Source organism: Anser cygnoides, chromosome 9 (genome assembly GCF_040182565.1).
Source record: "Anser cygnoides isolate HZ-2024a breed goose chromosome 9, Taihu_goose_T2T_genome, whole genome shotgun sequence".
In the NCBI taxonomy this organism is placed as follows: Eukaryota; Metazoa; Chordata; class Aves; order Anseriformes; family Anatidae; genus Anser; species Anser cygnoides.
Window position 1 is genome coordinate 6,827,283 of NC_089881.1, and position 15,107 is coordinate 6,842,389.

General features: G+C 37.4%; 1 long non-coding RNA gene across 1 annotated transcript; it reads left to right on the forward strand.

Moving 5' to 3' along the window:
* The first annotated feature begins 735 nt into the window (after positions 1-735).
* LOC136791473 (uncharacterized) lies at positions 736-14,684 on the forward strand. Its single transcript, XR_010833650.1, has 4 exons — positions 736-1,297; positions 2,877-3,010; positions 12,209-12,281; positions 12,773-14,684. It is a non-coding gene; the product is annotated as an uncharacterized lncRNA (long non-coding RNA).
* The last annotated feature ends 423 nt before the right edge of the window (positions 14,685-15,107 follow it).

The window sequence follows — 15,107 nt, forward strand, 5'->3', positions numbered from 1 at the left end:
TTACATTCAAGCAGTTGTCATCTGAGCTTTGAAATCAACTCTTAAATTTAAATAAATAGTTTCTTTATGATAGTTTCTGTTTGAGACGTTCTGTGTGCCCGGTGGGAAGCTTGCATTTTTAGCTGTTGCTCGTAGTCAAAAAGGCTGTAGGAGCAGCCTTGGATTCTGCAGTTTACAGCTTGTAGGCTGCTCACTGCACATACTGAGAGACTTATGACAGTCTGTGGGAGAGAACTGGGACTGCACAGAAAATAGCATTCATAGAACATATGCTGTAGAATTACCAGAGCCTTAATTTTGTAGAAGGGAGATGGAGGAGAGATTGTATTCCAACACCTAAAGTTTCTTTTAGAGTTTCATGAACACAACATAAAGCTACAAAAAGACTCTGCTTATTAAATTTGGGGAGAAGTTTTATTGCTTACAGAACTCCAGTCTGAATGTCACAGCTGTTACTAACTACCACCAGGGGTAATTACACTATTGAAGATTAATGTAATTGTATATTTCAATATATAGAGGATAATGGAAACACAGTGGCAGTGGATGCATACAGTGTGATGAAAACTTGATGTAACATGTCATCACTGGTTAATAATAATTTCATGCCTTTATGTAAGACTTCACATGTCCATACCATTGTACACACATCTAACTCATGAGTCTCCAAACATCCTAAGAAAAGAAACTGGATTAATATCCCAGGTGTGCCACTGTATTAGGACGTTGTCAATGTGTGTTAGTAAATCTTCTTTTATTAGTAACTCCTTTTTCTTTTTCATTTTTCTTCATCTTACCCTGGTATAGTTTTATGTCTTTAAGTTTTCCAAAACATTAAATCCCAGGAGACACTGACCATTACTAGGTTATTCTGTGTTGGTAATTTTCTCTCTCTCTCTCCCTCTCTTTTTTTTTTTTCTTAAGATATTGCTCTTAGGTTTTAACTAAAATGGATTTAATGTTTTGTTCTTGTTCTTTCACCATGTGGCTTATTGAAATTACTTTACGGAATTATTTTAATCAGTGATCACATGCTGCTTCTAGGCCCAAGGTTATAAAACCCTGGTCTGCAGACTGCAAGGCCATTGCAAATGGTCTGCAAAAACAAATGTTCTACAGGACCTTCTCGTTAAGGGTTTGATGATGGGAGGGCATAGTCATTTGGGAAGGACTGAAAGATGACAGAGGAAAATGTGAGGTAGCACTTGGATATTTAAGCTAATGCATTTTCTGTTTTTGGATTCCCATGATCAAAAAATGTTTCCTCAGCTTCACTGATGTTTGATAACTTGTTAAGGTATAGTAAATGCCTACCAGTGAATTCCAGCTGTTGTGTGTGTGCACATTTTTTTGTTTTTATGTTACATCTATCTCTGTTGTAGACCTATCAAATTACTTTGTGAGCCTTTTTCCAGTACTTTTGGCATGGAAATAACATGTGTGCTTTGATGCCCAGATTTGGCAGTTTCTTCAAGGTGTTTCCTTCCCTCATCTTCTTTTCAGAAGACAGTCTTAATTATGCACAACAGACCTCGTCTTTTTTCTTTTTTATTTGCAAGGCAGAATCTGGCACTAAAGTCAGCATGAGGTAACTGTTTCAGTGGGAATTTTAGTGGAATTTTTATTATTAGGTGAACATTCAGTTCAGAAACAGCCATAACTTGACTTTCTATTTAATTTTTCTCTGGGAAAGGTAGCTTTAATTTCTAGCTCCTACCACCTCATTTGTCAAGGTTGCTTATCTCCAGCAGGCGAGGAATAGCATGCCAGACAGCATTTCTGTAGCATGTAGCTCAACATACGTTGCCTGCAACGCAGGGAAGAGGAGAAGAACAATGTTAGAAGTGTCTGTTGTGCTTCGTATTGCTGATTATGGAGAGCGATGGGAGAAGTCTACCAGCCTGCACCAACTAAACTGGAGGTGCTTCAGTATTCTATTGCCTGGCAGGTCCAGGTGCATCTTTTATCTCGTTTTATTATTACAATTTAAACTCCCTATTTTAATGATGTTCTTCTACCTAGATGAAATAAAATCTTTGTAAATTCCCACAAAAGCTATAATAGCACTATGTTAAGTGTATCTTTTTGGTCTGTTTCTGGTGGCAATTTAGAACATATGTGAGGTCCTTTTATATTTCCCATCCTACCAATTGACAGGAATTAGTACAAGGTAGTCTTTTATTCTGTATTCTATTAACCACTTTCGCTTTACCTCCTACCTCATTTTTTCTGGAGGTCTGTGATGTTCTCTGAGCCTCTCACACCTTACAGGAAAAGGATTTGCAGAACTTTTTCCTCTATGAGAAAAATGGTATACTGCAGCTGCACTTCCTAGGCTTGTTAATAGATCTTTTTTATTGTCTTCTGTGCAAGTGCCTGAAAATTTTTGTCAGGCACTCCATAGTGATTGATTCTGGGGAAACAAAACACTGTTTCCTCCTGTTTTCAGTCTCGAGTCACGTTGTAGCTCTTGTTAAAGGCACAAAGCAGCCAGTCATTTTTATTTTTTTTTCCCAGCAGTTCCAGAATTCCTGTGCTTCTTGTCTACAGACAGCTGTACAAAATAACTGAAAATAACTTCCAGTTCTGGCCTTCATGACTAAAAAAGATATTTCAGAGACTGAAAGAAATGGCCTGTGATCCTTCTGGATTTCATATGGGACATAAAAGCCATGGCCCAGTTGATGGAGTTTCTGTAACTTCTTGGGTTTCACACTACTATTTTGATGTGTGCTCTAGTGCTACATGGAATTACCTTGCATGATTGTAATTGCTGATCACTGGTAACAGAACTTGTGGTTGAGTATTTGAAGCATCATTAAATGTTTTTTTTTGTTTTTTTTTTTTTTTGTCTTACATTTCATTTATTCTTTCAGCAATCAGAAAATTAATGGAGAATATGAATGATGTTCTTTCTGCTAGCAAAGCGTGTAGAACGCCGCTATGGTTTCTTGATAGGAACAGCTGAAGAAGTATTTTCAATGGCAGACCATTGCTCCTATTCACACATGTAAGTGTGTTCTCCTAAGTAACAACATAAAAAACTAAAATGAGGGCTATATAAGGGTCAGTAAACTATATTTTATGCAAATTCTACCCACTGTTTTGTCTCTAGCTTGATATAAACTGGTATCAGAGGTTTTTAGAATACTGCGTGAAATTCTGCCACTTGGTAGTTTTTCCCCCTTCTGGAGACTTTGTAGTATCTTTTGTTGATTTCTGCAGTGGTTTTTAATTGCTGCTTTTCTTCTTCCATGTTTGTTCCCCATACTTTTCTGCCCCCCCCCCCCCCCCCCCCCCCCCCGTTTTGTCCTATAACATAGTGTTGTTTTTATTCTTGAGCTTATATTGTTGAGCTTCTGTTGATCTTGCCTTTTTATTTAAGCATAAATACATAAAATTTATCTCTTATGAGTGGAGTTGCTTGTTTGCAGTAAAATCATTGTTCAGGCAATATTATAAAAGTACTGAAATTTATATTAAAATGTCTTCTTATATCATCCCGCACTTTTTAAAGTGAAATGGCAGATACTGAGGAAGTTAAATTCAAATCTGAAGTGACATGTACCAATGTCTCTAACATATGGCAGTAGCAGCTTTGCTTTTTCTGGCTGTAATACACACATTTGAGTCTCCATTCCTAGTTCTTTTCTCATTGAAACTTCCAGTCACTTAGGGTGTATTTAAGGAAAGGCCATTAAGTAGTAAATGGTAAAATAATGATTAGAGTAAAGAAAAGTGTATGAAACATAGTCTAAACTGTGTAGTTAGCTGCTTTCTGGTACTCTCTGTCTCTGGATCATCAACACCATTCCAGCAGGATTTTTATTTTTTTTTATTTTTAAATGCATTGTTAATGCATTGTTAATGCTTTGTTTCACAAAGCAATGGCTTTGTGAAAACAAATGAAACAATTTTAAAGGTTTTGTCATTCATATCTTAAGAAATGAATGAAACATTGGTATGAATATGTTGTGTGCAGTCACTGTGTAATGTTGCTTTATGATTAGTAAATGTATTGAATTGTTTATGGCATCTAGATCACTTGTAGGATTAGGGCAATGGTTAGTCCCTGTTTGCATGTAACTTTGTTCATGATCATTACAGCATGGCAGTTCATAAGTGCTTTCTATTTTTATGAAGATTAATTTCTTTTCTTTGTAGAAAAATAAGCACTATATATTAAAAACCCTTTTTGAAGTTCAAATATTGCATTCCCATTTAGAGCAAAGCACTGCTGTGTTCTTAGGATATGCCCTGTGTTTTTATTTCTGAAGTTTACTTCTCAAGGTCTGTCTTGAGTTGTTGTTTTTTGTGTTTCTGTTCCTTAGGCAATGTGTTCAAGCTGCCTGATGCACACATTCACCTCAATCCCAATGTCAAATGGGATTGTTTATAAAAGATCCACTGACAGAGTGAAAAGGATCAAACAAATCCATCAGCTTGCTAAAATAAGGGTTGAAAAGCCTGGAAATGTTAGCATTTAAATTAGAAAATGTTGATCTCCTGCCAAGCCTTGACTTTCTTTGCTCCATTCTTGGGAACTGGTAGGATATCAAATTAGGCAAGTTAGTCTCTTGAAGCTATTAGAGGGAAGCTGTCTTGTCTCCTTCACTTCCCTGCTGACTCAGGAGAAAGGAGCTATCAGGCTGAGCTATGAAGTGTGTATTTTAAGTGGACAGCTTTCTCAAGTTTATTTTTCATTCCAGCTCTGCTGCAAAGATTGAAAAATAAGTTTTAAGTTCTGATTTTGAAGTAGTACTAAAGTAATTCTTCATGCTATATGTATCCCACTGCTCATAAGTAAATAAATAAATCAGAAGCATCTTTTTTGAAATGTTTATAACATTTATAACATTATACAGAACATTATAACAGAACATATATAACATATATAACATTATATAACATTATAACATTATACAGAGGAAGGTCATTTGTGCAGTGTAGGCTGTTAAACTTGACAGTATCAGTGTTGAAATAACCAGGTATCCAAAGAACAGGATGCTCACCTAAAAATCATAAGAGGAGAAGCTCTTTGTTATTTTGAGTTGTCCTTTATTTTGTGAGCCACAGGGACTATTTTAAAGCATATCTCTCCAGTCATGAGAGCTAGAGGCCCCACTTTAAAAACTGGGTCATGTAAATGCTTAATTTCTGCATCATGCCCTCCTAGAAAGGCACATAATATAATGAGACCCCTGCAGTTACTGGGAGCTGGCAATACCAGTTCCTAACCAGGCAGGGAGAAACAAGCGCACTTGCCTGCTGGCACAAGCTTTCTGTCTGTGAGAGCAGAGTTTGGTACCTGCCTATTTGGTACCTGCTCAGAAATAGAAGAAACTAATGGCCACTTTGAATATGTGGTTTTAAAGACCGTTCCCCTTAAGTTAAGGAATGATTTCCTTTTCTGCACAATGCTAGGATCTGACTCTCTTATGGTCAGTAAAGAAACGTGTCTTCTGTATTACCAAAATGGGGCACGGTGAGCAGGTAAATTGGTAGTGTGGTCAAGGTGCTGAGTATATGTTAGCATATCAAGTGTAGTGCTGAGAGGAGACACACTGCAAGTCTGTGATAATGCAATATGAAGCATTCGTGGAAAAAATCATATTGCTCTTAAGATAAAGCTACTTCCTTCTTCCTCCAGCAAAAGGAATATTTCCAGATGTCGAGCTTAGTATTTTTATTCCCAAAATTATTATATATGTGTAATATCAAGAAACTATGGGCACATTTTAATGATTGCTTTCTTTTTTACTCTTCAAGGAAATCTACTACTTCTGTCTTGCAGGCTCTTTCAGCTTCAGAGACCACTGCACGGAAGGCGAAGTCAAACAACAGTGCTTATTTTAGTTATAATTTCTTCTGTCTCATACCTCTTGGTGGTACCTCTTAGGAAATCAGAGAGGGTAGAACAGTTTGTGGGAGAGTAGTAGTACATTTATTCAGAGTTTTGGATTGTCGTACACTTTAAAATCAGTTCTTCAAAAGAAATCTATTAAGGAGCAGTCTTTAAGCAGAAAGATAAACTAATGATGAGAACTTAACTCTGAGTGGAATCCAATTATGTTACCAAGGTGACCTTTTGGCTTTTTAGCAAAGATAATCTGCCATCTCTGTTCAATAGTAAAACCCTTTCAGTATATTAACTCACAGTATTATTTCAGTAGCCTCTATAAAAATCATTAGGAGGAAAATGTAATATGAGTTGCATAATGTAGTTGGTCTTACTTTGGTATAAGAGAGTAAATGAGATGGATGGCTCTATTTTACATTTCCTCTGTTGAGCTCTAGCAAGTTGCTGCTCAGGATGCTGAGTGGGCAAAGCTGCTGCTTCTCCATTCTGTATCATAGCTCGTTTTGTTCCGTTCTTTCTTTGACCATCTAATTGCGGTTTGCCTGCAGAAGGGAACGGGATGATCTATGACGAGTACGGTGCCTTTGACAGATGGGCATTGCTGTCATACTCCTGGGCTTTCATTTGCACGTTTCCTCCATCTCTCTGTTGAAGATCCTTAGAATACATGAAAGTTTCAATTATTTGTTACACAGCAAACAATTCTTAAACTATATGTAAGATTTTTTCACATTTGGTCGAGACTTAACTCATTTTTTTTTAAATGAGAGCAGCCAGTGAGGACACCCACAGGCAGTCTAAAATCAATCCATTTGTGGCAGGTTTCTACCTGGGAGCTGCCCAAACTCCCAGTGCAATGAGCACTTCTTCCTCTCTAACCCACAGCTGCTGCAGTGAAGCTGAGACTTTCACAACTAAAATGTCTCTGAACTGAAACAATGTACGCTGCTAGTTTATAGGGTGGAAATGGTATGTAACAGGAGGCAAGGGAAGGGTAAAATGAACTTTGACTTGAGTGATGGTTAGAATTCTGCTTCAAGGAAAATAAACATTGAAAAGATAGGACAAGCTTATTTTAGGAATAGTTCTATTTTCATCTTGAATTCAGTGACGAGGACTCTAAGGTCTCTTATTTGTACTTATTTTCCTTTCCCTTCCTTTTGCACCCTTGGTTTCTGCTAAGCCTTGTAAGTCTAAAATCTGTTGTGCCTTCACATCTGTCTAAACACAAATGGTGGTTCTGATGTTTTTAATGACCTGAGGGAATGTATAAACTCTGACCCCAAAGCTGATGCTAATGGGTCTGATTGCTGGTGATTTGTTTTGGACGATTTGCCCTTTAAATGGCTGCTTACGGTAGCCCTGATGTAGGGAGCTCAGACACCAGTTTCAATTGCAGGATTTAAGAAATAAGTGGCTTAAAGATGAATTTTCTTTGAAGTTAACAATAAAATGGACTGGCAAGCACACTGCTTCTATGCATATGCCTATAAATAGCAAATTTTCTTTTTAAACTTTGATAAAGGCTTGAACCAGTTGAAATGCCTGCTTTCTTATGTTCCAGCCACTACTAACGAAATGGCTTTAATATTTAAGTAACTGTTTTTATGAGGCTCTGTTAGGCTTTAATAGGTGTTCCTGGAGTGCAGCTGACTTGCTCTTTATTGGTTAGCTGACAGAAAAAGCTTTTATTCTTTTCCAGCAGGACCCTGAGGGTGTCATTCAACACCCAAGGGCAAGATGCGGAGCCGAACTCAGCAATAGGAGGTGATGATAAAGCTGGATTTGAGGGAAATGTAGCAGGTTACATCTCAGCTGCACTCTCAATATCTACTTTTTTTGTTAAGTTCTACTTTTTACACATCCAAAACCTAATCAGATGCTATTTCCTACTGCTCATCTTTGAAAGATGTTTACTAGTGCAAAGGAATTTCTGTCAGTGCTTTGAGCTGGACTAACTTGTTTGAAAGACGATTCTGACAAATCATCTTGCTGTACCTCAAAGACAACTTTGTCACTTTGAAAGAAATATTTCCAAGCAATTATGAAAGATAAAAAACAAAAACAAAGCCCATAAGACTTATGTCAGAGTAGGTCTTGTGCTTACTGTCCTGCAATTCTAATCCTGCCAAGCATCACCTTTAGGAGTGGCAGAAAAGGATTTTCACATTCATCTGAGAAAACAAAACAGAACTGTCACTTCCACTAGCGTAATATTGAGTCATTCATATTTTATAGTGGCGTTCTTTCATGTTTGTTGATAGGTTTGGAGAAAATAAGAAACTTTTGACATGTTTTAAGAAACAAACAAACCCCTACCACCCGCAAAGAGAAACAAAGCACCAATAATTCGTGTCTTGGGGTGTTGAACCTACTATTTTATGTTTGGGCTGGTCACTTAAATTCAAGAAGGAAGGCATATTTAGATTCTGTCCTAAGCTGTAGGATCCCCATTTGCTAGTTAAATGGTGCAGTCCAGTAAGGAGCGCTGAGGCATCATTTGTTCACACCAGGGCGTTCCAGCTCCTGGCCAAAGAGGTGTGCTGCCACTGGGACTCAGGCAAAAGCCCCACCGGAGGGAAGGCCCGCTAGCTCTCATGGAGTACAATAAGAGGAACTGCCAAGGCTGGTCTGTGTTCTGCTTCCAGGCAAAATGGGATTTTGGAGATGTTTATATGCACTGGGGCCTTCTAACGGTATGATGCCCAGTCCTGGTACAGACAGTTGCTTGTACATAAATAATGAGTATTAAACATTTAAGTCAATACTGTTTAAATAAATGTGTGTATTCATTGGGAGGTTTATAACATAGGAAATAGGTTAGTGAACATTGCAAAACCTGTAGATTTTAGAGAAGTATATTTATCAAGTGACTGTTTTATATTAGTCATTTTTACCGCACAGATGCAATTCAAATGTAAGCTACCTGCACAAAATATATGTTTGATTGCATTGTTCCACGATCCAAGGAAAATTAATGTAACTTTAAAATTGAAATTATAAAAAATAAAGCAATTTGGAGGAAAAAATCTCTAATGTTTAATTTCTAAAAATCTAAAGCAGCGAAAAGGTCATTATTTGGTGAGGACACCTGATGTGTCTTTGAAACATTTTCTTAAAATATCTTAAATACATTTACAGTTCCAAGTCTTCTTTCAACTGATTTTGCTGAAAATATGTAAAAGAAAAGTACTGTCTTTGACCTAAGATTTGGCAGAGAAACATCTGGAAAGGGCATATTTTAATAGAAAGTTATAAGCACATTAATCTAGGTTATAATAAAGTAACTAAACTACAGTATTTGCTATCAAATTAATATTCAGGGCTATTAAACAGTTCAGAATTTAAATCTGTACGTTTTTTTCCTCAGTTTTCACTTTTTTTTTCTGTTGCTTTCAGCAACTACTGTTGTCAACTGAGTGCTTATGATATTTTTTCTTCTACACAGAAGTGTTGATGGGTTGTAAACACTGCTTTAGGGTTAATTTTACGAAGTGATGTTTTGAAGTGTAGTTATTTTTGTAAGTCACTAGGCAGAATAAAACAGGCAAACTAGCAAAAAGTGAAATATTAGGGTTTCTGTGGATGGATTGAAGGCTAAATATAATTAAATTGAAACAACAGGATGAACAATGTCAAGCTGAAAATAGAACCCATGATATTTACAGTCCAGTTTGAAGCACTTAGTCTTATTCTTGTGGCTCTAGGACATGGAGCAATGAACATTTAGTGGTTAGTATTTTTCAATACTACTAGAAAGAAGTAAATGAAAAATGATAAAGCTTAGTATAGAGGGTAAATAATATGAAGCTCTACTTGCATATAGAGCTCCACATTTAGCTAAACATTTTTTTTTTTTTAAAGTATGTTTGGACCAAAGACATAGGTGGGAATAGATTGTCCATTTCAATAGAATTGTTTCTAGGAGGAGATCATGGAAGCAGCATTCTGATTTTTGAATATTATTTCCCCAAAATACGTTCTAATCCCTAAATCATAAATCCTAGTGGCATGAGGGGACATATGTTTTTTTTTAAAAACAAAATGTCTGTGTGTGACTTCTCTGGCCTTCGTCTGATTCTGGCTCCTTTGCTCCATGGTACATTGTCTTAGCAGTGGCTGCCTGCCTATATTTAAGGGATCTCTCGGGTGAAGAGGAGACATGCTGAACATAGTGCCTGGATCCCACTATTGTCTATTAATAAAAATCCTAAGAGATGGAGAATATTTATTGTTTTGCTCGTTCACACATGAGGACAGCTTTTTTCATTCGATCAATCCCTCGCTGCAGTATATTATTGTGTCCTGGATGAGGCATTTTACTGTCAGAGAACCACAGAAATTAAGCCCCAGCAATGGAGGCTCACGTCAGCTGCGCTGTCTCCTTGGCTGAATGGGAGAGAACAAGCTTCAGTCATGTCTGAGTTGGTATGCTACTATCTTCACTCCCAGAAATCATTTCATTTAACTATTGTACAGGTAGGCTTGTTTGTTTGTTTGTTTTGCTTTTTGTATTATTTTCTTCTGGGTTTCTGCTGATTTTTTTCTAATACTGAAATTAGTCAGTATATGAAGGCAAAAAGCAGTTCCTCCTGTGCTGGGTATGGGGTTAGGATACTTACTCTTTTTAAAATGTCGGTATTACAGTGTAAACCAGGGATGATCAAAGTAGCTCTAAATTGGCTACGTAGGTACTGGAGAAAGGCTAATTGCATTTGCACAGAGATTTGCTCTTCCTGCTCTCTAATGGTGCGGTTGTACGCTGCTGTGACGTGCGCAGCCTTGTGTAGAAAGGATAACATACCCAAGCATTTGTTGAGCTTCAGCTTTCTGAAAGCCCATTTCTCTCTGGTTCTTCCCACCTTTAGTCTGATTCTCTACCTAGCTGCAATGGCAACACAGGGCAGCTGATCCCCAGCAGCCAGCTTTACAGATGCTTGTTGTGGAGGCTTGACTTTTGCCAAGCTGTACGAGGAATTTAGGATCATCTCGAGCTGTCCAAAGTGCATTTACCTGTAACTATTAAAGGTGACCAGTATAAGTTATCTGACAACAAATGAAACCTTTTGTCTACCATTCCAAAGTTAAAAATCTGATGGGTTTTATATGTGTACATATATACACATAATCATTACATTTTGTGGACTTTTGTATGCGTATTTGTGTGTGTATATATATTTGTATGTATACAGTTGTGTGTTTTTCCTTGTTTGCTTTTTTTATATAGAAGAATTACTAACAAAAATAGCTGGCTAGCTGTTTTAAAAAAGGAAATGGATGGAGAAAACTCTAGAAAGTTGGAAGGGTTTGTTTGGCTTTCAGCTAGAATAAACATGTCAAGTTAAACATCCTAATCTAGGCGATTTGGCTCAGCTCTGACATTTTTGCCTTAGGCAGTGATTGGAAAATTGTGGTTTATGTCACAACCAACCAGCTACACTGCCTAATTTTGATCATGGAATTTCCATAATCAACATGTTTCGCTTTTTTTGTCTGAAATCGAAACCTTTTTACTCTGTTTTTTAGCTAATTAATATTTTCCACTTTTCTAAAATGTTTATACTTACTCTTAAGTAATGAGAAATTGGCCCTTCTGAAAGGCAAACGCATTTTATGGTGAACTCTTTGAGATAATTCTTTTATAAATGCTGTGGATTTTATCCATAGTTCCTATTCTAAGTTGAAGACCTCTCCTGGAAACCTGTCCTGTGTTTTACTAACCATTCACAAACTTCCAGGAAAAATAGTATGCCATTTCTTACGAGGCACCAGGATTTTCACAATGGCACAGAGTGAAAGGATGAAAAATAATGACCGTAAACTGAAACAAAGGAGATTTAAATTAGATAAAAGTTTTATTTATTTATTTTTAACCATGAGGACAGTGAAGCTGTTGCACAGGTTGCCTAGAGGGTTTATACAGTCTCCATCCTTTGAGGGTTTCAAGGTCTGATTTCATAAACCTTAAGTAACCTGATCTGACCTCACAGCTGACCAAGGTTTGGTCAGGAGTTTGGACTAGAGACTTCCTATGGTCCCTTCCAGCATTCTCATTCTCTGACAAGTCATCCACTTGCTCTGTCAAACATGCAAAATCACCCTTTTTTTATATGTAAGGGATATGTACATGTTATGTATGAAACACTTCGTCTGAAATTTAAAATTGCTGAAAACAATGGTGTACCTGAGGCATTTTATTAGAATTGGCAGTTAAAATTGTAGAAATTGTAGAAAATATGTCTAGCAGGCACTTTCTTCCCTCTACTGCCATCCACTCTCAGAAGCTTTTCTGCTTTTTCTGCCTTAAAGACAGTTGTCTTATTTCTCTTTTCTTGCTTTCTTTACCAGATGTGGAAGCACCCATCTCAAAATCAGTTGCTATTTGACAGCGTATTGCAGCTTAAGGCTCCTTTCTTGTTGTGTGAGTATGTTAAATATATATTCTGGGATATATATTCTGGGATATGCCTGACAAATTAAATTTACACGTTTAAGCCGGATTCTTTTTTTTCTGTGAATGTCTGTAGAAGTCTGTTTGAGGTAAAAGAATGTAGAATTTTAACAGCAGAGAGGTTTGACATCTGTTTGTGGAGTGAGCTACTATGTTTATTGATATAGGACCTACTCAGGCATGCACTTTTAAGGAATGTTCTCTATTCTCATTTAGGGCTAAACAAGCTGAATGAGGATGGATTTAAGTGTGTACAGACCACTTAAATTGCCACACAATGGCTATATCCTATATACAATCCCTAAACGCTTGGGGCTTCTGGTAGTGTTGGAAGGCAACAGATATTGTACAATCAAGCATAACCTGGTGTGCTGAGTGACATGCTGCAGGACAGAACTGCAGCTGTCCTCAAGCAGCTTCTTCTTTGCTCTCTTACATCTTTTCTCCTTCCCCTTTCCCAGGTCTGTTGCACAGATCTGCCAGTCTGCTGCTTCTGGCACTGGGGGTCTAGAAGAAAAGAGGCAGCAGTGTCATGCTGCAGCCACATATGGTGTGGGCACCAACACGAGGGAGTGTGAAGTGGGGACCAAGAAGTGAGGCTCAAAGCGTGAAAGTTAACAAATTGCATGCATTAACTGGGGCTCTGAGCAGATTCCGAAACATTGAAGGGGGAGGAGAGGGAGACTGTTCCTGGTAAAATGTATTACTTTTGTAGCTGCATGCAATTGCTTAGCATTATAAATGTGAACAGAGACAACACTTCAAGTTCTTATACCTTGGACGTGTATTATTTTATACAGAGGCCAACCGATAACAAAACAGTACCCTGTTTGCCTCCATTAGTGACCTGTGCAACCAGTAAGGAAAGAATTACCAAACTCCAGGAGGAGGATGAGAGATATAATTGCCTGATAGGATGATTACAGAACAGGAAAGGAAGTAAAGTGAAACTGAAGATCATCTCTTTACTAGGAAGGATGCAGCCTTATTAGTGTAGAAGGGTTCAATTCTAATTCTCAAAGCTTTGCACTTCTTGGCTTGCTTGGAAATGATTTCTGTTTTATTCCTGCAGACCCCTTTCTTCCTCTAAACTAGAACTCTGTTCAATCCTTTGTCTGTTAGTCTGATGACTTTTCCTCTTCCCCAGATGATTATACTTTTTAGTATAATTGCTGTATTATTTCTTTTTGAAGTCTGGTTTGTGATTTAAATTACTTAAGAAAAGTTCAGAGAAATTTATCTGAGCTTTAAATTTCAACTGACGAGAAAAAAAATAAATGTAGCCATAACATTTCTTCCTTTATAATGTGATCAAGTTTTGAAGTGTTTTAAATAGATTCTTACTTTCCTTTTAAAATTTAGGAAATTTAATTAAAAAAAAAAAATCTCCATAGGAATCTGCCAAAGAACCTTTTGGAAAAGTAGGATAATGACATCAAAAGAGGCTTAAACTGTATCTGTGGATTTTTCAGCTCTCACTCCTGGGTACAGGGATACAAAGTCTTTAGCTAATGAATATGAGTGTGTGTGTATGTGTATATATATACATATATTTATAAAGTGTGTGTGTGTATATATAATGAATATATATTTTCCCCTGAAAGGGTATCAAAATGAAATTCATCCTGTGAACAGTATTTCTTATTGTTATTGCTTTCACTTACCAAATGAAACAACTGCAATAAATTATAGTTTACTCATCAGTAAGGTTTGTTTCAAGGGTTTTGGGTGGTCAGTGTTATTTTAGGCATTACATGTCTCCAGTCATTATTTTACAGCAAGATCCTACAGGCTACTTGTTTCATTGTTCTGGCTCTGCTGCTACTGGGAGAGCTGAGCTAAGGGATGCTGCTGTGAGAAATCCTGTTTCTGAACTTTTCTACAATCTACAATGTAGGGGAAGCAAGTACATTTAGCAGTAGAAAAGAAGATGAGGGGGAAAATAAGCGTGGTGATTACGGCTCCCAAGGCCATTTGTTTGCAGTGCACACTTGACAACTTCTTTTTCCAATTAAAAAAAAAAAAAAGCTTGAAAACAAAGAGTTCTCCAACAGTCAACACAAAACCAAGTATCCAAACAAAAAAGAAGACCACTTAAAAACAAAACTGTGTTTCTTAGTGCTCTTTTGACCCAGAGCAGCTGCAATGGTAATGAGAAGGCTCCATGGAGGCTTGGCCTCTGACTTGCAAGAATGCTCGCTGCACAGGGAATAATACTGGAGGAAACCTGTCCCCCTTCCTGTCTCCGAAATCTCTTGTTTAACTTTGTTAGCACTACATATTTATATATATAACCCCAAACTCAAAGTTTGTCCTAATAAGAAATCTTTTTTGCTGTTGCACCATGAATAATCCTCAAACAGTGTTGGCACCTCCAAGTAGAATCTGTTGTGTGAGCTATATATGCTTTAAATTATTTATTCTTACATGAAGTAAGCCTTTGTTTCAAGAAAATCCTGCCCCTCCTCTCACGTGCATGTGTAAGGATGTTCTGACCTCTCTTTAATTGCTGAGCAGACTGAGACGCCCATGGCTTGGGGTCAGTCATGTTGCTAAGTACACTGTAGAAAAACCTTGGTAGCCAGCAAAAGGAAATCTGAAGCCTGGTCGCACAGTTACATGACTGTTTTTCTCAGGGAGGCAGGCTGACATGGCTGTTGTGTCACAGCTTGTTTCAGCCCCTCCCCATGTTTGACCCTTTATTGTGGACTAATTGATCTACTCTCTCAGCAGAGTAATTGTTCCCAAATGAAAATTTCCTTGTTTTGTCAGAATAAAGTGCCCTTTTACCGGAAT